Genomic DNA, 22,519 nt, shown 5'->3' with positions numbered 1-22,519 from the left:
TTCTGCAATTAGGACGTCTACTGAGTGCCTCTGCCTCTGAAGCCCTCAGGGGCTGCATCATAGTGTGAAGTAAAGGGCAGCGAGTTCTTTTACTAACTCTGGCCAAAATATTGTAAAGAGATGGTAGAACAGTAATATTTATGTTCTCAATGACATCTTATGTGTTAGATTGCCTTCTATTCCTCTCACCCAAAACATGTCTGATCTCATCAGGACCTGGACCTGGTCACGTGATGACACCATGATGGGAAAGACTGGGTCCTGGGTTTACCTTATCCAGTATGGCTTTCTCTCATTATGGTACATTCTCTTCCATGAGACATTTCTAACCTTCCGACAAAAATAAAATTACGTTTTTAGTTAGATGTTGCTCTGAAGCACACAGTCACAGGTCCAAGCAACGGTTTCACAGAATGTGTAGGCTCCTGTGTCACCTAGATCTAAAACTCTGTTAAGGCAGCAGGTTAGCTGGTAAAATTCCCCCATTATTTGTTTTTTCTAGCTCCTTCGTCTTCCCTGAGTTTAATGTGTTCTGTAAATTAGAAAAGTATACCTAAACTAGAAAGTCACTTTTTGCATTTATTTCAGTGTTCAGGCATTATCCTAGTGTTTTACTTCTCTTAGCACAGAAAGAAAAAATATAAATGGGGAATAACTTTTTATAAAAGAGCAAATTAAATGTTTGCCATTCAAAATGAAAATAGGCTTCTTGAGGCCTATCTATTTTATTTATCAGATTCACCCTAAAAAGAACTCTTAGGTCATATACGTAGAAAGAACTCTCCTTGGGCACGTGTTTAGTGACTCTACAGACAGGATCACGTGTCCTGTGCTAACATTCTGACTAATATTAGCCTAGCAGAGATATAAAACCATGCTTTACTAGACTCTTCACTCAACATCTGCTCTTTTAACAGACATTATATTATACTATTTTAACCAGATTCTGGTCTACAAAATAAAAATTACATCTGTGTCTTAGTGAAGGGCTGAGAATATGCTTTCCTAAGAAAGCCAGAGATCTATTTTCTGCTTTTTGTTTTGTTTTATTATTTTATAATTGGGGGAAATAAATAAGCCAGGATTAAAAATCACATTTCTCAAGTGTTAATATCATCTCTGTCTCTGAAGCTAAGAATGGCAGAGAGAATATGTATGATGTTGAAACTCCCTGACTATTCCTCTCTATGAATTTCAAAAGTGCAACATCTTTATCCTCAGTTAATTTGATTGACTATTCAGCCTTACATTATTTGTTTATTTCACCCTTATCCATTGCCTCAAATTATAAAAACAAGAATAAAATCCAAAAATCCTAGAAACAAACAGCAAAAAGGAACAGACAAATTAATAACTGGTATCACTATCGCCCTACCATTTTGCTGGTTTTTGACTGAGAGTAAAGTCATATTTTGGTTTAGGCTAAACCTACTAGATTTAAGAAGAATCTGAAGATGCAGAATCATTGTTGTATTAGTGGCTGTGGAATTCAATTGAGAATAGAATCATGATATTCAAATCTCTTAGATGTTATTCTTTTACTTACTTCATAAAGAAAATTGCCATTCCCACTCATAGCACAGTAATTTCTTAGAAATAAAATGCAGAAAGGTATGTGAAATGCATGTTTGGAAGTTAGGCACACCAATCAGCTTTGGAAGATGTCTATTCTATGGCTGTACTACTTGATAGATCTATAGTCACGAACGAATACTTAGACTCCTAGAATCTCAATTTCTTCATCGATAAAATGGCAATAGAGGTCCAGATCAGAGGCTCTGCTTCTACAAAGATACATACCTAGCATGACTGTTGCCTGCCACTGTCAAGTCACCTATGGAGGTGTTATGGAGAAGAAATGTGAAAATATGGAGGAGAAATCTATAAGACATTCTGCCATTGATGGAGGGCCCTGTTGGACTGATCCTTGTGTGTGTGTGTGTGTATTTGAGATGGTGACTTTTACCTCCAATTAGGAGATAGCTCAGGAAGGCTGTTTAGAAGCCACTCAATTTCTAGCCATTGCCTTAGAACAGTGATGGCCCCCACACTTGTGTAGACACAAACATTCACCCAAATGTCTCAGTAGTAAATTCTGGGCAAGAGTAAGAGACCTGGACCTGAGAATAGATAAGGAAAAAAAGCAAGATTTCTTTCACATTTCCCTGTCTAACACTCCAGAGCTCGTAAATGTTAGTGAAATTAGTATCTCCTTCTTTTTTTTTAATTATACTTTATGTTCTAGGGTACATGTGCACAATGTGCAGGTTTGTTACATATGTATACATGTGCCATGTTCGTGTGCTGCACCCATTAACTTGTCTCCTTCTAATGCTACTTGTTCCAGGGGCCAAAGATTGAAACATTTGCCGGAGAGCTTTATATGATGACAAGTAAATGTGGGAAATGTGTTTTGTTGCCTGTAGCTCCACAGTCTAGGATTCTTTTGTTTCTCATCCTTCCCACTGAGGTCCCTGGAGCTGACTTTCTTAAGTAACTCATCCCTAATAAACATGGCCTGGCAGGCTGAGATGGGTGTCTGCTGCGGTGAACCCAGGCCCCAGCAAGGGCCGGGTTGAGGCGTCACCCGTCAGTGGTCTCCTGCTGGCAAAGTGATTGAGAAAAATCCTGCATCATTATGATTAATCAAATTTTAGTCACATGACTTTTTTTCAACTAAAATATAAACTAGAAATAAATAAATAACACTGTTATGAAGATTATGATTACATGTGGAAGGTACTGGCTGGAATGAAGTGATGCTCGATATTTTTATTTATCTTGTAAACATTTTTGTAAACTCTGATCAAATTGTGTTAATTTATCTGTATACATACTTTGCTTTGGTGTCAGTGTTCTTTGCATTTTTTTTATTCTCTATCATCTTACAAGAAATATGACATATGCAGTAGTGAGCATACAATTATTGCTAGAAGTGGATGAAATGATCACATTATTGTAAATGAAATTGTGACAAATCAAACCTCCCCTATAATTGCAATGTTCTGTTTAAAAAAAAATTCTTGAAATGATTTATAACAACTTAGTGTTTATCCTTCTTAAGGATAAATCCTTCTTGTTGGGGGATGGACATTTAAATTCTATCCATGCATACTAATGATGATGTTGAAAAATTAGAAATTATCATTAATGAGGAACACAATTTATTACTTTCTTGTAACAAACATACAGTTCTAAACAACATAAATATATATGTTAATTTTTCTGAAAATTTTAATCATATTGACAAACCAGTGAATTTGACATAAAATATGTGAAGGAAAGGAGATCCAGATAGTTTGAGATTTTTGCTTAGTGGCACATAGCTAGCTAATTCAGGGAAACACAGTTAGAATTCAGGTCTTCTTCCTAGTTTACTGTACTTTCCACATTTCATCTTACATCATCTATGAGTGAAAAAGCAAGATATTCTGGAATGTGCTAGAATAAGTGGTACTAAGCAATAATATTTCACATTCTTTTGATATACCCCATTGTTTGGAATATAAGATACTTCTGCTATGTACATTTTAAAACATATTTATGTATGTAAAATGTGTATCTAGATAGCATATCAGCTTTGTATTTACCGTGTAATAGCATAAATGTCAGGATATAAAAATATGTTACATGAATAAAACTGTCCTATTAGGCAGGATTACCTCCAAAATGCCTTACTTTGAAAGAATGCAGTAGAAATAAAGAATACTCAGCATATTGTTACTCAAAATATTAACTTTTAACAAAGACAAAATATGAGTGATAATGGTGTCCACATTTGATACATTCTGGTATTGCTTAGTGGTGAAGCTAAATTAATCATGGTAATTAGCTTTAAATTCTCAAAAGTTCTCATTGCCATTTCTTTAGCTTTTAGCATTAATATTTTATATGCATTTATATTGGGAAATGATGTCAGAAACGGTTAGTATGAAAAATTTTTTTACTTTGAAAATTAACTCATATAGTGAGTAATGTGAAGACTACTATTTTAATTTTTCTTCATAAATTACTTCTTAAATTTTAAATTACCCTTAAATTGCTATTGAACAGCTAAGGAATGAGAATAACTCCTCATAATGGACGATGGATCCCTTAGAAGGAAATATTTGAGTCTCGTAAGATAATACTGGGAAAAAAATCCAATTTAAGGTGTTCCTGAGCAGTACGTTATCCCAGATAAAAAGTGTGTACAAACTTCATGTTCTAGAAATAGATAACAGGAATGTATTTACGCAAAAAACCTTTTTGTGTATTTGTATTTTTAGTTAAAAAAAAAAAAAACACAGCTTTGAGTGTAAAGTCATGCAAAATGTCAAATGGTATTTTTAAATATGCCTTTTTAATTTTAAGATTTTATGTTAGAAGTTTCTGTCTTCAATGCTTTTACCAGAAATAAACTGAAATAAAGGATAAAATAGAGCAGACGTTAAAAAAATCTCTCTCTAATATTTACAAAGTTTACATATGGTCTTGTCATTAACCAAGAAAAAAAGTTGATTCTCCAGAGGGCAACAAAATCATGGTGGTAACTGGGTGGCAACATTATTGCTTGGATAATTGCAGAATCACTGGAAAGTTCTTCTCAGGTCTCCACATCTACCTAATTACCTTCAGAGTAGGAGAATCAAAATTTTAGTTTACATTAACATAATTTTTCTGAAGGTAAAAATTGTCTTGATACCTATTTTAATCCTTTTGCCTTATCAGTGATTTACAGTTTATAGTAAATGCATTTTAGACTTGTCCTGGAGAATAATTTTCAGAAGTAGAACTAAAGTAGATAATGGATACTTAGAAAATACAGGTTATTTGAATTTCTTTTTTTTTTTTTATTTACTTTTAATTCTGGGGGGCACATGGTAGGTATATATATTTTGGCAGCACATGAGATATTTTGACATAAGCATGCAATGTGAAATTCTCACATCATGGAGAAAGGGGTACTCATACCCTCAAACATTTATGCTTTGTGTTTCAGACAATCCAATTTCACTCTCTTAATTATTTTAAAATGTACAATTAGGTTGTTATTGACCATAGTCACACTATTGTGTAATCAAATACTCTGTCTTATTTATTCCTTCTAGTTTTTGTACCAATTAACCATCTGTACCTCCCCGCCAAAGCTCCCCCAACCCCATCCCCACTACCCTTCACAGCCTCTGGTAACCACCCTTCTACTGTCTATGCCCATGAGTTGAATTGTTTTGAGTATTTGATCCCACAAATAAGTGAGATCATTAAATATTTGTCTTTCTGTGCCTGTCTTATTTCACTTAACATAATGATCTCCAGTTCCGTTCGTTGTGTTGCAAAGGACAGGATCTCAATCTTTTTATAGCTGAATGATATTCCATTGTGTATATGTACCACATTTTCTTTATCCATTCATCTGTTGATGGACATTTAGTTTGCTTCCAAATCTTAGCTATTAAACGGGGCTGCAACAAACATAGGAGTGCAGATATCTCTTTGATATGCTGATTTTCCTCATTTTGGTTATATAACCAGCAGTGAGACTGCTGGATCATATATTAACTCTATTTTTAGTTTTAGGAGGAATCTCTAAACTGTTCTCTATAGTGATTGTACTAGTTTACATTCTTACCAACTGCGTGGGAAGGAGGGTTCCCTTCATCCCATGGTCTTATGGGCTTCTAGACTGTTGCTTTCTATTTGGGACTTCACACTACTTTAACTTTTTCTCCTTCTCTCTTAGAGATGTTCATCATTTTTTATTTATATTCATATTTGTATTTTTGGCTTCAAGACATTTGTAAAATTCATAACAACCAAAATTCCAAAACTAAATAATAAATCATCTTCGAAGAAGTTAGCAAAAAAAAAAAAAAAAAAAAAAAAAAGAAATGAAACAGCAATTAACTCCAGGAAAAAGTGTATTCTTTGAATCAGTCTGACAAAGCATCAAAACAACTAGGTTTAGGAGGCTCGAGGAGATGTATAAAGAAAATGAATCCCTTATGAATAAAATTCCCGTGAAAGAAAATCAGATGCAATGACACCAAAATAGAGAAGACAGCAAGCCTGAGATAAAGAAACAATTTTACAGGAAATTATATGACAGAATGATAACTTAAATTACGTCTTTATTTTTAATCCTTCAGTTTCATAGATTCTCTGTGGAAGAAAGAAACTGAATAGAAAAAGCATCATTTATGCTACGAAAACAATCTATACATTTCAAAAGAGCAGGAGAGAAATAGAAGGCAATAAGGAAAAATGCTTTTTAAAAAAATTTGGCATTTACTTGACAAAGATGATCTAGAAATTTTAAAGAACAATATGATAAATATAAAAATGGAATAAAGGAATTAATAAAAGAAACTAAACTGTTAAGCAAAAAAAAAAAAAAAAATACGATGGCAGAAATTTGTCCAAATATATCTGTAAATGATAAAGACATATTTCAAAATTGAAAACGAAGTCCTCAGTATATGTATGTTGTTTACTAACACTATATACTATAAAGCAAAATAATAAGATAAAAATAAATGAAAAATATGTTATTAAATGTCACAAAAATACTACCTAAAAAAGCTGTTAGGATATTAGTACTATCATAAAATATTGCATTTTCTATATGAGTTAGCAGACTGGACTGAACGTTTATGTTTCCCAAAAATTCATATACTGGAATCCTAACGTGTAAGAAGATAGTAATAGAAGGTGTGGTCTTAAGAAAGTAATTAGGGATAAGGGTGGAGCCACAGGTGGATGGGGTTAGTGACCTTATAAAAGAGACCCCAGAGAGATTTTCCTCTCCTTCTGCCTTGTAGAAGAGACAGTGAGAGGATGGGTATGAACCAAAAATCAGGTCCTCACCAGACACCTACTCTACCAGCACCTTAATCTTGAACTTGACAGTCTTCAGAACTGTGAGAAATAAATTTCTGTTGTTTGTAAGGCACCCAGTTTATGGTACTTTGTTATACTAGCCTAAATGGACTAAGACAATTATGATTATCCCTATTTCTTGTTGAACATTTTATTATTAGGGACAGTGATTCTTTATTCAATCTGATGATTTTTTACTTAATAATAAGAACACAGAATCAAATATGAAAAGCATAATCTTATGTATACACATTAAATTGACAAATTTATAATGATTGTGACTGGCTTAAACACAGTCTCATAAAAAAGATCTTGCAGGCAAAAATAATTCTCAAAGTTTTAACAAAATTACACAGATTTACTTAAAAAATAACAGATATTAAATCTTGAACCATGTGAATAGAGAATACATATTTTTAGAAATTAACTTAAATATATAGTATTTTTTTTAATTTGACATGATTTTAATTAAATGGGAATATAAGCTCTCAGAAAAGCCTGAACACATTTCAAAAAGTTATTGTAATACAGAACACGTCTTCCTACAAGTAATTTGATTTTGAAATGAAAATTTAAAAGTTAGTTTTAAACATTTTATATGCTCTTTTAAATAGCTTGTTTTACGAAGAAAATAATCACCATAGTTTTTTAGAGAGGGAGTGTCTCTCTGTCGCCCAGGCTGGAGTGCAGTGGCGTGATCTCGGCTCACTGCAAGCTCCGCCTCCCGGGTTCCCGCCTTTCTCCTGCCTCAGCCTCCTGAGTAGCTGGGACTACAGGCGCCGCCACCACACCCGGCTAAATTTTTGTGTTTTTAGTAGATAAGGGGTTTCGCCGTGGTCTCAATCTCCTGACCTTGTGATCCGCCCGCCTCGGCCTCCCAAAGTGCTGGGATTATAGGCGTAAGCCACCGCACCCGGCCAAATAATCACCATTTTTTAAATAATGAAAGTATTTTTTCTATTAGGTTCTCCTTAGAACCAGAACCAACAACATATATCTGTATATAAGAAGAGATATACAAAGAGTTATTTATGAGAATTGGCTCACACAATTATGGAAGCCAAGAAATCTCATAATCTACCATCTGCAAGTTGGAGAATCAGGAAAGCCATTGCTGTGCAGTTTGCCCTTCGTCTGCCTTTTGTACTATCTGGAACCTCCATAGGTCAGACGATTCCACTTCGCATTGGTGAGTGTCGGTCTTCTTTACTCAGTCTACAGACTCAAATGTTAATCTCTTAGGAAACACCGTCACAGAAACACATGCACAAATATTATTTTACCAGCTGTCTGAGCATTTCTTAGCCCAGTCAAGTTGGTACATAACCGTAACCGTCACAGTACTAGATTTCAAACTTATCTGGAATTAAATGAAAGCTAAACCTGCATTAGTTAAAATAAACAAAAGTTATTGAAAATAAATGTCTTAGAATTTCAAGATAAATAGCTGGAAAGGTATAGTAAATACAAAGATAACAGGAAAAATGGAATAATATTTTAATAACAGAAATCAGTAAAACATGAAAAAGATCTGACCAACAAAACCAATTATTATGTGCCAATTAAAAATAAATATTAAAAAAGGAAAACAAAACACAAATTGAGCTTTTGGGGAAAAAATACCTGTAAAATAGACTCAACTGAAGCAAGGATCTACAGAAAATAAAGGAAAAAAAAAATTAAATAGCAATATTAAGAAGAAAAGTGAAGGCAAAAGCATGAGTAGAAATTTTGTAAATCCCAAGACAGCAGTATCTGTGGAGTAATAACATATTTGAATGCTCATGTAAATTTTCTAAACTTACTCTAAATTTTATCAACAGTGTTTTTCTGAGTAATTAGAGCATGCATTGATATTATTTTTTAGTGTAATTTTCTGGATTATAGATCATCTTTACTTAAAAAAGTTAAATCAAAAAAGTTTTAGAAGGAAAACTGTCTTGAAAATATATTCAAGAAATCAAGTATCTCAAAAAAACTTCTAGGCCCCAGTAAATACGGTTATTTTTATCTTGTCATTCCTCACTACAGTAATGTAGAAATCCAGTTACTGAGGTTATACACTCTTATAAATCATTTATATTCTCCTTCATTCAACTGTAATCATGTGCAAAGAAAACAGAGAAGAATCTTTGTTATTCAATTCCACAGTCTGATTAAATTATGCTTATTAAAATTTTAAAAGTGACAAATAATAGAACTTCCTTCTTAAGAGCTTATGCCATAATCCCATCAGAGAGTACAATAGATATAATTCACAGAGCTACTAGAAAAAAAATTATATATATTCAATTTTAGTGACAACACTCATACTCAATATTCAGAATAAGATGGCTATAGCATTTCCAGCACTTATTTTGTTTTAGTGGGCATTAATATTAAACAGTGAACTAATACTTTTTTAAAAAAAGGATTTAATATTCTTACATGCATTCTAGAATTCTGCAATTGAACTAGTTGTCTTTATATAAAGAATAATAATTTTCTTTATCCATGAAAGAGTTTGCCTGAATGATAAGGAAAGCAGAAACAACAGCTTAAAATATTATATTGAAGTAAAATGGAAAGTAGCAGTGTCTATCAGTTCTAGAGGTAACAGGGCTCTTATTTTTTATGACCAAATGAAATATAGTCCTGATTAGAAAGTTTCTAATTTCTGTAACTCCAATTATAAGTCCTTATCTCTGAGTATCCAGGAAATGAATTAAACTCTACTCCTAGTGGGTTTCCCCCTCAGAGGTAGTGCTTCAATTACTGGCTCAGTTTCTCAGGAGAAAGAACAAACTCACACTCTGTTTTCCACCTACAATTATTTTTAGCTGTTGTTCTCTATCTCAATAAAAACCTAATATCCTTCTGTGCAACTTACCTTATAGCTGTTGTTTTCCCAGTCATTGGACAAACCAACCAGACCTGGTCCCTTGTTTACACACACTCAATGATCTGTCCATCTTCTTTGTGGTATTTATCAACATTTTATTTATGTAGTCCATTCTGTAGTAACTTTAAAAATGATCTTCATAGCTAGTGTCCCGGCTTCATAGGGGCAGAAACTGGCCTTTTTGGCCACATTGTGTCTTCAGTACCTGGCAGAATGTTTTGTATTGATAACAAATAACAATTTTTCATTTCATTTCATTTCATCTCACCTTCTAAGTGCCCCACACAAATGTATTTTTCTCATGTAAAGCACAGAACAATGACAGTCTGGAAGACAGCTATTACCATCTGCATGGTCTTAATAAAGAAAGAAATTTAAACTCAGATTAATTAAGAAGTTCTCACTATCAATGACAAAGCCAACATATGAACCCTGTGGCTGCCTGTGAAGGTTGGACTCATCATACTAAAACTCCATTTCTGCAGGAGTCCCTAAGGCTTGGCAAGTACTTCTGTAGAGCAGCTGCTCAAGAAATGAGAGACAAGATACAAATGGGGACAGTATCCTAGTGTGGAGCAAACCAAAGTAGGATTTAAATTCTAACCCCACTGTCTTTGTGCTAGGAGACTTTGAGTAAGCTAAATGACTTATCTGAGCTTTAATTTCTGCATCTGGAAATGAGACTCATTGAATGAGAACAATAATTACTTTGCAGGGTTTTGGGGCAAATTAAATGTGTTTCTTTACTTGTAAGATTATATTAACATCTACTTGCACTTACTAAGTGCCAGCCCCATTCTATATGTTTTAAGCACACTGTCTGGTTTTGTTGTCACAAGAATCCTATAAACTATGAGAAAAGGCCTATTTATTCTCTGAAATTTAATGATAAGGATATGAGCACAGAGAGATTAAATGGCCTGCCTCAAATCAGCCATCTTGTAATGAACAGATACAGTGCTTTATAAGAGTGGGATGTTCAATATAAGCCAGCTATTATTATTTGGTAAAGGAAAAGATGACTAAGTAAATGAATGAATTTACTACCCATAGCCTCAGCCCCTCTAAGAACTGACAATCTCACTGGAAATCTTTAGGAAGATAAGCAAAATGACAAAGCTGAAGTGTATTCATATTATGATGAACACATAATGGTCACATCCTTTTTACAATTTATTTATATACATTAATGTGGTACAAGTGCAATTTCATTGGCTGCATAGATAACACAATGTGTTGCTTACATGCATTTCTTCAGTTATCTAACTTCGTCATCCTTTATTAAATACAATAGACATTTTTCCTATTTTTTATTAACAATAGTAGAAGTACTAACTTGTTACAACGTGCTAGGTAAAGGGACACATAATAAAGATTTGTTATGATTCTGATGAAGGCACTGTTGCTCTATTACTTTCATGCTTGACTGCAAAGAGGTTCCTCCTCACAGCTCCACATATTCATCTTTGAAGGAAAACATTGCTTTGCTTCTCTATGGTGGTGCAAGCTACAAGTTGAAGCATATAGGAAATTACTGTGATATTATATGGTATTTTTCATCAGCACAAAACCTATTTTTCAAAAACCAGAGATCCTTTAGTGGGCTATTATTTTCCTGTTAAAGGTGACAATACAAGAAAATGTTGGCTAAACTTTTTATAAAAGTGAAGGTAAAATCGTATGGCTGGAAATTCCTACAAAGTACTGTTTAAATTGTGGAACAATTTCCAGTTCCATTGTAGCAAAACATACTTAGGAAACAGAGATGACAAAAAATGGAATCTGCGTCTCCAAACAGCAATTTGAAATTACAACAGTTGGGACCATGTAAGAAAGACTCCAGAAATGATTCAGAATAGCTCTAAAGGGAGCCTTGATCCAGGAGATACAGCACCTGTGGGCATGTTTGTCAAAGACTCTGCAGGAACGGAATGTGCAGGAGCAGCAAAGCATTGGGAAGATCAGAAGACAGCGTGTTTGTCTTGCAAGCATGAGAAGACACAGCTCATGCAAAGAGATAAACCTCTAGACCGTCTGAGGAATGGCTGGCCACACTCATGCCTGCAGGGTTCCTTTATGTCCCTGCTTGGAACTAATTGTCTGAAAATTCAGGTATGCGTAAATAATAGCCACAGAAATCAGACCTCCCTGACTACAGCCATGTTCTCCTGTGGATGCTCAAAGTTTCACAAACAGCAATTTGCTTAAGCAAAAGTAAATAACAGAAGTGGGAAGGCTTCATGATCTTATCTTTAATCTCATCACTGAGTAATGGATTTGCAATAAAAGATAATGTAAATAAAATTAGCTTGGCCATCTGATGGGAAAAATGAGATATATTTTATGTTGTAATATGATAACTGATTGATGACCACCTTAAAAAGTCCCAAAGGAAGTGGATGGGATTATTTGAGAGACAGAGCCATCTTACACAGTTTCCAGAAAAGGAGACTGGACACACACAAAATCATCCACAGGAAGGAAGAGCAGAATGAACAAAAAGCTGACTGTTTCTAAATAGAGCAAAAGAAGTTTAACTAAGGTACCAATAATTCTCAATTTTATACACAAATATATATTTGGAATATATATATATGGAATATATATATATTTGGAATATATATTCGGAATATATATAAATATATATATATTCGGAATATATATATGGAATATATATATTCGGAATATATATATGGAATATATATATATGGCATATATATATATTCGGAATATATATATGGCATATATATATATTCGGAATATATATATGGCATATATATATATTTGGAATATATATATATGTACACACACATACACACACACATTTTTTTCAGATAAAGAGTCTTGTTCTGTCACCTGGGCTGGAGTGAAGTGGCATGATCATAGCTCACTGCAGCCTAGAACTCCTGGGCTCAGACAATCTTCTTACATGCATCTTGAGTAGTTAGGACTACAGGAACGTGCTACCACTGCTGGTTTATTATTATTATTATTATTATTATTATTGTTATTATTATTATTATTAGTTGTTGTTGTAGAGATGGGGGTCTCCCTATGTTCCTCAGGCTGGTCTTGAACTCCTGGCCTCAGGTGATCCTCCCACCCCAGCCTCCCAAAATGCTGGAATTACAGGTGTGAGCCACTGCACCTGGCCCCTAAATGATATTTTGCTATTTTATTCCTTAGAAAGTCTACTTTCTGTTGAACCACAAACCTTTCAGTCAGGCACTATAGTAGATTAAGAATGTTCGTAAGCTCTGGACTGTGGCTCATATGGATATTTCTCTCTTTCTCTCTCCCTGTCTCTCTCCATTTTTTCTTTTTTTCATATTCTTGCAGCCAAGGTGATACTATTTCTCCTACTGTCCTACTTTATATGTCTTTATATCCCCAATTGCTTTCCAACTAAATAAATGGTGGCTGACTAGAAGGAAATAGCATATTCCTGAATAAGTAAAAAGATTTTTGAATCCATCTGTTATAACTACAAGTTAGTAGCGTGTGTATTACTTGACTTTACAATCATTTATATTTAAAATTGTAATTTCAAGGATCCTTATTTGATGACAGACTCTCAATTATCCATGCTTAGCTCACTGAATAGTAGCAAGGCACCAACAAATGAAAATGATAAATAACTCCAAAGTTCTATTAGCTCCTAGTTTCAACTTTTTCTCCATTCTAACTTTCAGGAAAAGTACTAATAATACACAACACTAGATGTATATTTTATACATCTGCCTCCTTTCCTGGTCTGTATTTTTATGGAAATGTTAATGAGCAGTGAAATGATCAAAGTGAGGTAATCGAATACATGTAGAGAAGAGTAAGGGGAGAATGGTGTTTCAAAATCTAAAATATTGTATACCCTGAGATTAACCATGATTGTACTATGCAATGTAATGTTTTATGTCTGTTTATAAACCTTCTACCTGAAATGGCTAGAACCTAAGTTTAGAATTTTTTCTTGGTGCTTGGAAACATGATAAGCTCCCATCACATCTGTGTCTGATATCTGTTTCTGGCTTTTCCTGCAAGGAAAGTGGAAAGCAAATCTTAGTGGGAGCTCCTGTTCCTACCCAAATTTAAAATGGTATCAAAAGGCCAACTGCAATAAAATTAAAAATAAAAAAAAACACATAAACCTGCATCACAGAATCTTGGACCTGGAAGACGCTTAACATATGAAAGCATTGCAACGCTTTGTCAAATCTTTATGTTTTTAAAAATATAATTTGGTTAAGTATGTAAGTGAGAGTCAGTAAAACAGACACTGGTGAAACTTTTCTGTTTGAAGTAGTGCTGCGTGTTTCATCCCTTCTGTCCCCTCCCCCAGAGCACCCTCTGAGACTCCAATAAAAAACCTTGAGATGCTATAGAATAACATTTAATAAGAAGAATACTGAATGTGTATGGATGATGGAGCCAGAGAAGTTGAAAAGCTTGGGTTAGCTATTTAGGCAACTTACCCGAGAGAGATAATAACCTAATGATTTGTTCACTATGACTCATTCACGTATCCGTGTCTCTGTTCCAAAAGTACAAAATTCTTCAAGGTGAAAGATTCAGGATCTTTTTCTTTGTGTTCAAAACATGGGCACACTACCTCTCCCATCATGTGCTCAACCATGTAAGCTGTCTTCGCTGCTGTCCATTCTAATGTGACCTACATAAGAGATAATGCATAGATGAAACTTGTTAAGATTTGACTTGAGATCATTTTATTGGAGAATAGTTCTTTAATCATTCTAAGCTATATATAAATTGTGTTATCAACAATGCTATTAGCATTTTTCATGGCTATTTTAATTTCTATTTAAACCAAAGACTAAAAGTAGCTTGTATTCTAAGTTATTAAGTGTTTATTTTAAAAAGTTTAAAAATATGACAAGGTAGGTTTGTGAGACAGAAAGAAAGAAAAGAAAAAAGAAAAACAATTTGGTAGTTCAAAGCTCTTACTAATAGCAAAGTTCTTTTCTGGTCTTGCAAGAAGCAAAATCTCCCATTGTTATATTATTACACAAAAAGAAGCTTATCAGTTCTTACCAAAGAAATCAAATGTAAACTGGCATTTCTGTGTTCCACAACACACGAAGATCCCAGTATCAGTGACTCAGTTCTAGAACATTGTTACATGCTTGCAGAAAACACATTCCCACAGTATACATTTCAAACCCTACAAGCTGGCTTAGATATTCTTACACTGCACTCACGGTAGGGTACTTAAGTTAGGTCCCACCACATGCTGTGCTCTCTTGCTGCCAGCCCAATGACACATGCTTGCTAGAGCACGCTGATCTTCCCATGATAGATCCTACTTATCGTCCACTTTCCTTCACATTTTTGTAGATATCATCTACTTCTTAAACCAAGTCTACTTTCATGCTTCTCCTAAATTCGTTATACCACTTTCTTTCCAGATTTCAGTAATAATCACACTGCTTTAACTTAGGTCTGACCACGTCTACCACGAGACCATAGATTATGGTGATCGACATTTTACTTATTTGCAGAATAACTGAATTCATTTTCTATGGCCGCTGTAATGAATTACTGTAGAGTTGGTTGCTTAAAAGATACACATTGGCCGGGCGCGGTGGCTCAAGCCTGTAATCCCAGCACTTTGGGAGGCCGAGACGGGCGGATCACGAGGTCAGGAGATCGAGACCAGCCTGGCTAACACGGTGAAACCCCGTCTCTACTAAAAAATACAAAAAACTAGCCGGGCGTGGTGGCGGGCGCCTGTAGTCCCAGCTACTCGGGAGGCTGAGGCAGGAGAATGGCGTGAACCCGGGAGGCGGAGCTTGCAGTGAGCTGAGATGTGGCCACTGCACTCCAGCCTGGGAGACAGAGCGAGACTCCGTCACAAAAAAAAAAAAAAAAAAAAAAAAAAGATACACATTATTTTGCAGTTGTGTAGGTCAGGAGCCTGACGAGGAACTTGCAACTCTCCCTAATCTCCGCAGGCAAAAACTGACAACTTTCCAGAACTCATATAAACAGATTAGACCCACTTGGATAATCCAGAAGAATGTCCTTATTTCAAGGTTGACAATTTTAATCACATCTACAAGGTCCATTTTGCAATGTAAAGTAACATATTTACACATTCTAGGAATTAGGGTGAGGGCAACTTTGGGGTGGTCCAATATTCTGTCTACCACATCGATGTAGACTATTGTGTTAGTTTTGTTAATATTTTATGTTTTCATATTCACAGTAGTCTTTTAAAGAAGTTAATAAAGTGATACTCGGGAATATGGCATAAAAATTTGATGCCAATATTTTCATTTGTGTTTAATGTTTTGGTCCCAAGCTGGTCATAAAATATTATGCTACAATGTACAACGTTTTCTCCATAATTTGTACAGAAGAAGGAAGAAGAGAATTGAGCCCTGACCAGATCCACAAGAAAGCACAGATCACTACAACCACTGTTACTGATTGATGTGGTTCTTGGACCCCAAATGTATATATTTGTAGCAAGTTATTAGTAATACACAAAATCTATAATAAATATTTTTTACAGTTTAAAAATATTTTAATATCAGTTCAAGGATGGTCTATCAAAATAAGAGAATAACGTTTAATAAGAAATTAAATTTTTCTAAAAGAATAAATTACAAAGATAATTCTCAGAACGATGACTAAAATGATGGTTTATCATATTCAATTTCAAAAGAATCAAGTAGACATAAAGCAAGGTATTACATGATGGAAGTCAGTATCACAAATTTTATAAAACATCATATATCACATACTATTAGTAGTCCTATTTAGAATTTTATTGGTTATAGTTTTACATTGATTTAATTTGTAAATGGATTTGGTCTTTATGGTAGTAAAATTCTAAAAGCGTAAGGAATTTATCACTAGTTATAAATATACTTATGCAACATTGAATATTTATCTTTAAAAGTTCTTGGGAATATGCTTTGACATTCTTCAAATCTCTGATTTGGATCTACCCTTATGTGTTTTCCTTCTTCTTCTTCTTTTTTTTTTTTGTAATGATATGAAGTCTTGCTCTGTCACCCAGGATAGAGTGCAATGGCACGATCTTGGCTCACTGCAACCTCTGCCTTCCGGGTCCAAGTGATTCTCCTGCCTCAGCCTCCCGAGTAGCTGGGATTACAGGCATGCACCACCATGCCCGGCTGATTTTGTATTTTTGGTGGAGATGGGGTTTCTCCATGTTGGTCAGTCTGGTCTCAAACTCCTGACCTCAGGTGATCTGCCCACCTTGGCCTCCCAAAGTGCTGGGATTACAGGCGTGAGCTGTGAGCCAATGCACTTGGCCTTTTTTTTTTTTTTTTTTTGACAGAGTCTCCCTCTGTCGCTCAGGCTGGAGTGCAGTGGCAAGATCTCTGTTCACCGCAAATTCCGCCTGCCAGATTTAAGTGATTCTCCTCCCTCAGCCTCCCGAGTAGCTGGGATTATAGGTGTGCGCCACCACATCTGGCTAATTTTTATATTTTCAGTAAAGATAGGGCTTCCCCATGTTGGCCAGGCTGGGTACTCCTGACCTTAAGCGATCCACCCACCTTGTCCTCCCAAAGTGCTGGGATAACAGGTGTGAGCCACCCCACCTCGCCCCCTTATATGTCTCCTTATCCACAGAATTGATTCTGAAATACTGCCATTAAAATGCTAAAAGTTATTTTTACATACATTATACGTAGGAACTGTTGCACTCATTTTAATTTTCATGACTATTTCACCTGTTTATTCTCCTTTATCTCTCTAATCTATTACCCTATTTCTTTTTATTAGATGAGTTTATGTAATTGAAACTCACCAAAGTTAAATATAATTATAGCCCACAGTGCCTAATATAGTGCAAACTGCACTTCTCTCTTCTAAGAAACAGAAGATAAATAAAATTTTCAGTTATATTTATTTCCTGGGCAATAATTCTCTTCCCATGTATTTGTGTCTTAAAAGAATATACTCATTTAATAGTTTTTGCAAACAATATACATATACATATAGTTTTGTACATATATACATATATACAAATATATATATACATATAGTTTTAAAAATACATATACACACACATATATATGTGTGTGTGTGTATATATATATATATATATATTTGCTATGCTACCACCACACAATGAATCCTGCAAACAGTGGCTACCATACCATTAAGTCATACTGACAAAATAGTAATCCTTTTACAAACAAGTTAATCACCAGGAGAGGTAGTTATTGCTGGATATTGGAGAACAGGTTTAAAAGTGTTAACAGCTGTGTCAACATTGCTGCTTAGGTTAGGAACTAAAACATGACTGGATTTTTAGCATACACCATACTGCAGGTAGTTTGGAATCTCTTCAAAATAGTGAGTGACTGATTTATTGATTTCTGATATTCTACATTGTCCCTGACACACAATTCACAAGGAAATCCAAAATGTATCTATTTATTAGCAGTAGAGAGCAACCAGAGATCATTTAGTCTTATGTGTAACACTGTTATTAAATTGTTCCGCCCTTATTCTTGCTCTTGGTAACATAAGCCTAAGCATTTGCAAGTGTGCATCCTACTTTTCTTGTACAGCAAATATATCAAATGTTCCCATTGCTGGGCTTTTGCCAACTCATAGAGCCTCTCATCCAAAAGTATTTTGAAAAATTAGATCAGGTCTCTGTAGAGTACCTTCCTGAATGTTGAGTTTCTTACCTTTCAGACTAGCTATCCATCATAAAACATTTTTATTACCTTGCAAAATTTTCTTTTTTAAATCTCATTTGCTATTTCCTACTGGCTGTTATACTCTGAAAGAAATTTAGTACCCAGGCATATTTCCCAGAAACTGGGCAGAAGCTACGTTCATCAGTTTCAAGTTGTGTCCTAGCTTTTAAGTGGAAAATATTACAATCCACTACATTATTTTACTCTGGAATTTGGGTTGTTAACCTAAAGCACATTAATATCTTTTTGGAGTCCTTATAGATTTAGTTTTCCTGTGGTGTTTCAGTTGTTTGTTGTTGAGACCGAGAGGGAAAAATCTTTGGCTTATATAATCGTTCGCCTTTCTTATTTTTCAGATTCATAAAATCAAGGGGTTGAAAATGACATTGTCTAAATCGCCTTCCATTTCTAACATTCAAAGTTTCCATAATTTGCTAGATCTCCATATTGCTATCTCTATCCATGTTCTACAGTGAGTTAATGTTTCTCGGTTACGAATGGAGCTATTTAGTGTTTTTCTTAACATGTCAGCAATTTGTTTACTGGATATTGAATTTATCAAAAGTTATTTTTTCATCTTCATAAACACAAGCAATTGTCCCAATATCTGACATACATATTTAATAATAGTTATGAAATGAATTAATGTGGAAAATTGGCATCTATTTACTGTGGGGAGGCAAAGTTTTAGGAAGGTCAAGTCCTCACTTACCCATGCTGATCTCTGTTTTCTTATTTTCCCAACCTAGGAACCAAGGGCTAGCCTGATGACAGTAGGTTACACTGAAGAAGTCAGGAAGATGGACTTTTCAAACTGACACCAGGAACAGATTAAGGGCAAACTTCCATCTCACTTCCTACTCACAGAGAAACGAGTTATTAAGAATAAATTTACTCCCATCCCCACATAACTCATCACTCTTAGTTGTATTTCTATCTGTCTTTTCTTCACGTATTCAATACTAGAGGTGCAAATGACTGCCACCTTTCCTGCCACTTTGCTCTCCCAGGCTAGTTTATCTACCTTCTCTCTGAATCCTTTCACCTGATACCTTATTCATTTATGCCTCTGACCCCTATATCTTTGACTTTTTCCTCTATACCACTGTTCCCCCTACCTATAAGGCATATTTAAATTTTGCCAAAAGAAAATCTGACTAGCCATATGTAGAAAGCTGAAACTGGATCCCTTCCTTACACCTTACATCTTATATAAAAATTAATTGAAGATGGATTAAAGACTTAAATCTTAGACCTAAAACCATAAAAACCTAAGCAATACCATTCAGGATATAGGCATGGGCAAGGACTTCATGACTGAAACACCAAAAGCAATGGCAACAAAAGCTAAAATAGACAAATGGGATCTAATTAAACTAAGGAGCTTCTGCGCGGCAACAGAAACTACTGTCAGAGTGTACAGGCCACCTACAGAATGGGAGAAAATGTTTGCAATCTACCCATCTGAGATAGGGCTAATATCCAGAATCTACAAAGAACTCAAACAAATTTACAAGAAAATAACAAACAAACCCATCAAAAAGTGGGCAAAGGATATGAACAGACATTTCTCAAAAGAAGACATCCATGCAGCCAACAAACACATGAAAAAATGCTCATCATCACTGGTCGTCAGAGAAATACAAATCAAAACCACAATGAGATACCATCTCACACCAGTTAGAATGGCAATTATTAAAAAGTCAGGAAACAACAGATGCTGGAGAGAATGTGGAGAAATAGGAACACTTTTATACTGTTGGTGGGAGTGAAAATTAGTTCAACCATTGTGGAAGACAGTGTGGTGATTCCTCAAGGATCTAGAACTAGAATTACCATTTGACCCAGTCATCCCCCTAGTGGGTATATACTCAAAGGATTATAAATCATGTTGCTATAAAGACACATGTACACGTATGTTTATTGCAGCACTACTCACAACAGCAAAGACTTGGAACCAACCCAAATGTCCATCAGTGACAGACTGGATTAAGAAAATGTGGCACATATACACCATGGAATACTGTGCAGCCATCAAAAAGCATGAGTTCATGTCCTTTGCAGGGACATGGATGAAGCTGGAAACCATCATTCTCAGCAAACTATCACAAGGACAGAAAACCAAACACCGCATGTTCTCACTCATAGGTGGGAATTGAACAATGAGATCACTTGGACATAGGGCAGGGAACATCACATACCGGGGTCTGGCAGAGGGTAGGGGACTGGGGGAGGGATAGCATTAGGAGATATACCTAATGTAAATGATGAGTTGATGGATGCAGCAAACCAACATGGCACGTGTATACCTATGTATCAAACCTGCATGTTGTGCACATGTACCCTAGACCTTAAAGTATAATAAAAAAATTAATTAATTTAAAAATAACTTAAACTAAACAAATAAAGTAAAACAAAAGTAAAGGAAACTTTGCAGGTTTTGCTGGTAAACAGCCTACTGCCTTTTATTTTATGGTCAATCATAAAATAAAATATCTATAGCTTTTTTTCCAGTTTCTAAGTCAACTCCTTTCATGCTAAATCCAACATAATATTAATCCCCTGCATACTGTAAAATATTTTCTCTTAAAGTAATATGACCTCTTATCTTCTTATCTTCCAAATCAAATGATTTTTAGTCCATTTAATTAATGTCTCTGAGTAGTTCATTGAATTCCCTGTTTCTTGAACTTGCAACTTCTTTCCTACTTGAGTGTTAGTCTATCATAAGTTTACTTTTCTTTTCTAAATATGCAACGACTTTGTTCTAACATTGTATGAGATGGTGTAGATAGGTAAATTGTCATAATATTTTAAAGTAGCTGTTAATTAGTGTGCGGGTTACTACTACTGTTTCTTTCTCTTAAATTTCAATGTTTATGGGGTTCTTGGATCAATTTTTCTTTTTCAGCCACACAAATTTGCTTTGGGTGATTTCAAAGATAGTAATGTTTTTAACTACCAGCTATTTTATCTCCAATTCTTTTTCTTCTTCTTAAGGAGCTTTCACTTTTAATCTCTACAATAGTCTGTCTGTATCCCTGTAAAATTCATCTGTTGAAACCTAATCACCAATAAGGTAGTATTAGGACTGGGGCTTTTTGGAGGTGGTTAGGTCATGAGGGAGGAGGCCTCATGAATATGATTTAATGCCCTTATTAAAGACATCCCAGAGAGCTGGCTTGCCCCTTCCACTATGTGAAGTCATAGCAACTGAGAAGGCAGGATCTATGAGCCAGGGAGCAGGCCCTTACCAGGCACTGAATCTGCTGGCCCCTTGATGGTAGACATCCCAGCCTCTGGAATGAAAATAAATTTCTGTTATTTATAAGATACCCAATTTCTGGTATTTTGTTATAGCAGCCCAAACAGAATAAGAAAATCTCCATTCCATCATTTCTATGTGTCAGACTCTGAAACTTATTATAAATGTCCTGGTCTAATGTCCTAATTTCTGAACTACTCACTATTTCTCTTTTACTTTTTGCTCACATCCAATTCAAATAATCCTCTAAACTAAATGTTTAGATCATTCTAATTAAAATTCCTTAATGTGCCACAATATGTTGGATTAACATTTATTTGGTAACCATTCTGTGGTAAGTACTGTAGTTTTTGTTTTCCAGATATGCCTGCATTTTGAATATACAATTATACATCCGTAGTTTGTAGAGAGATCTCTGTTGTTGACTTAGAAGAGAAAATTGATTGGCGGATTAGAGTGATTGAGATATTATTCTAATGAGATATTATTCTAATGAGATATTATCTAATTCTAATTGAGATATTATTCTAATGCCTGGGCTAGATGTGATGAGGGCTACAGTAGTGTCACTGAGGATCTGTGGTTATTTCACATAGAGAATCAGCAGGACACGGTGATTTCTAGAATGAGATACTAGTTAATGGTTTCAGGAATTGGATGGATGATGTTAATATTAATCAGGGTAAAGAAACAGGGACAGATATAATACTGGAAGGTAGGACATAATAGTGAATGCTGTTTTAACCTCTTGAGTTTGAGTTGCCTCTTAGACATCCAAGTGGGCAGTTATAGGAGGCAATCGGATATGGAGTT

This window comes from Macaca mulatta, chromosome 18 (assembly GCF_049350105.2).
Source record: "Macaca mulatta isolate MMU2019108-1 chromosome 18, T2T-MMU8v2.0, whole genome shotgun sequence".
Lineage (NCBI taxonomy): Eukaryota > Metazoa > Chordata > Mammalia > Primates > Cercopithecidae > Macaca > Macaca mulatta.
Note: the sequence above shows the minus strand (reverse complement) of the source record.